This window comes from Buceros rhinoceros, unplaced genomic scaffold (genome assembly GCF_000710305.1).
Source record: "Buceros rhinoceros silvestris isolate BGI_N320 unplaced genomic scaffold, ASM71030v1 scaffold19748, whole genome shotgun sequence".
Classification (NCBI taxonomy): domain Eukaryota; kingdom Metazoa; phylum Chordata; class Aves; order Bucerotiformes; family Bucerotidae; genus Buceros; species Buceros rhinoceros.
Window position 1 is genome coordinate 45639 of NW_010428927.1, and position 3395 is coordinate 49033.

Genomic DNA, 3395 nt, shown 5'->3' on the forward strand with positions numbered 1-3395 from the left:
CACAAGGTGGCTTTGCAGCCCTGCCTTTCTTCCTCCCCACGTGTAACGCATCAGAGCGGTACTTCACGTGAAGAGCAGCTTTGTCTCAGGCTGAAGTAGTAAAACACCCGTAACAAAGCACCAGTGGGGCAAGCTCTCGGCCGACCCGCCTGAAGCACACGCAGCCCCAAAACTGAGATGACGAAGTAAGCGACCGGCTTCACATCAAAGCGTATCACCTCACAAAATGGTTTTATATTGGCAAGCAGGCAAAAATGGGGACAGTCACAAGCATTTACGATCCTGGTAAGATGATGACCTTGGTAACGACATCAAGAGAATGTAGTAAAACGAGTATTGCCCCATGAATTACCCCAGGGTAAAAAGGAGAAAGGGCTTTATGACACCTTCATCTGGCTATCAGCCACATACACTTACTTAGAGGAGATGAATTGTAGCGGTGCAGATGTTTAATTCTCACTCAAGTCAACAGCCAGTCCCTGTGAAGCCACTCCTGCATTCAAGCCTTTGTCAGAGCACAGGTCAGAGGTCAAAACAATCTTGGACAGCCCTTGCAACCTTCTCCCAGGCACCTTGAGGTGGTCAGCAACAATAAAACGTCCCTACAGAGCTTTCAGCCTAAAACCCTATTCTCTAGGCGGTATCATGCAGTTACTCCTTGATAGCATTTTTTTATGGCACGGAAGTAAGAACTTAATATTGCAATTACTTCATTTAATACCATGTAATGGCTGAACAAGCTTGGCAGCTACCTGGAATAGAGAAAAGGCAAAGTATAGCATAATTGCATTAAAGTGGAAAACATGAGTAACTACGCATATTAAAAAGCATCAGAGATAAAAGGCAACATAGTGTGAATTATAGAAAAAATAAATAGTTTATGACATGCAGCTGAAGATCTCCCATCTTTATGCAGCATCTTGAAAGTCAGTTCAGCATGAGGGACCACTCTCCTCCCAGTCACCTTTGCTTGCCACAGGCAGGTCAATAAGGGGTCACAAGGGAGGGGGGAGTTGAAAGCACAGGCTTCGCAGGGCATGCCACAGGGATGAACCAGGCTCGTGTCCAGAGCTAGCAGGTCCAGGAGAAGACAGTTCAAGCAGTATGATTCCTTCGAGGCAATCGCTTGCTGCAAGAGTAATCCCAGCAGCGCTGAGCAACCCGACGGTCTGGCAGCCCCAGCTCTTACAGCAATTTAACCACCAGCACCCCTGGTTAAAGAGCCCTTCTGCCGGGGCACCAGGACCAGACTGACCTCCCGGTGCTACAGCAGGAAGAAGATTAAAAAAACCCAAAACCTAGCAAGGGCTATAGTCTGGAAACAGCAGAAGCAGCGAGAATGTGCCCTGTTCATGTTTGCTCTGCTCGCTTCCCCGCACGGGGAAAGCAGCAGTATTTGCCCTCACAGAAGCAGCTCAGGCACCAATATTTTGCTAAAAGGACCCACATGCACATCTCAGCTGTAAAGAGAGCTATTCGGATTTAAATTAAGTCTTTGACCTGTATCTCTAATAATGCACAACACTCACCACTATATCATCAGATGATGAAAGGTAATTTATTACCTCTATTTACCTTGAGACTTTTAAGATAACATTACTGTGTTGGGACCTTTCTCTGCAGCACGAATCAGGCTCAGAAAGACTCGAAGACACGAAGCTTTTACAAGTGCCTCTAGAGCCGCACTGTATAATTAGCGGAACCAAAGACAGGCAGCGCTGAACCCTTCCCTTTCTTCTGCGCTGACAGAAGGGGTAAGCGTGCAGACATTACACAACTCCTCTTCTCCCTACATCATACTTTACACAGTTCCTCTACACCATAGCGCGTGTCTGATCTTTTCAGCTGAACTCTCAAATGTCAACATTCATTTACCTTATAATTAACATCATTATGAGCAGTGACATTTTTTTCATCCTCCTGCTTTCTTTTGTCTCGATAGTTTCTGTCAAGGGGCTGTTTTCACTTTCAGTTTTTTAAAGAAATACTAAAAAATTTAAATCAACAGTTAATGTATATTGGAAAATTACTGCTGGTGAGGGGTGATCTTTGGGCCGCACTGGAAGCACTCTGCAATAGCTGTACTTTGACATTAACTGCAATTCATGAGAATCTTCTACTTTTGCTAATTTTCCTGTGTTGCCTTTCACGTTATTCCATCCAGCAATAAATTGGAACCACTCTAATCCCTTAATCAGCACTCATTAATTAATAGGCAGAGAGGCAAGGTCTTAGGTGAGTGAGCCATTGCAGTGGCCAAAGGCTGTGAAGTTCTGCTGCTTTTACCTTTTTTTTTTTTGTCTTGTCAAGCCCTACAGAAACAGTACTAGGTGTTCCCTACAAGCTTTGCAGACGCTGCTTTGCACTGGAAATCCAAACAGGGTCACAACAAAGATTTTCTTCTGCCAGGACTGCTGGCAAAATCCCTCCTTCGTGATTAGGTCTGGGGTCTCAGGACAGAGCTGTACCTCCTGCAGTGATTATGTGATGACACCAAGCAGGTACCTCAGGACAGCCAGAGGCCTTCGTCAGGTCCAGTTCAGAAAATGGACAAAAATCCACTTCAATGAATAATTTCAGAATGTTTTTACATATATTTATACAAGAAAACAAATACACCCCCTACCCGCCCCCCAATCATTTTGCTGTCTCCTGACGGATCTAGAAAGCATCACTTCACGCAAGAGGAAGTACCAAAGGATCAGCACCGGTGTGTAGGGTTCATTCCCTCACCTTCCAGGAACCCGCTGAGAGACCTCTGCCCAAGCACTAAAGGGCAGCACATCAGGCCCCACGAGAAGGTTGGCAGCCAGTTACACAAAAAAGCTTTGCACAAATGCTGTCCTAGGGGTAAGTGCAGCCAAAGTCAGGTTTTGCTGGGGTCTGCTGCCCGCAAATGATTTGTTCTTAACAATTACTGTTTCACCTGAAATACCCCTAGTATAGAGGAAGTTCCAGTGATAAAGCTACTTTATTCCACTGTATTTGCCCCATGGAAGTGGCGGCACATTAAACCCTCCAGCACCATTCCATGCCAGAGAGGAGAGGGACGAGACAGACGTTGTATCCCTGCACCAGCACTGACCTGTGTTTACGCCAGGACTCCAGCGCCAGGATTCACCTAAAAAGAATTGGCCTATTTTGATGAATTATGTAGGTAATTCAGGGACACAAGCAAACATTTTACTGAGTTCAGATTAATAGCCTCAATTCAAAGTGCGTTTTATAAATGACCTAAACCAAGTGGGATACACACTGTCTCATGTGCATTTTAACACAATGCATTCCTCAAGGCAATTTTACTGAATATCATCAATTCCACATTTAAATGAAATTCCTGGGGAAGATCTGGAAAGAACACAGATAAATGAGGCTAAATAAACCAAATCAGGGAA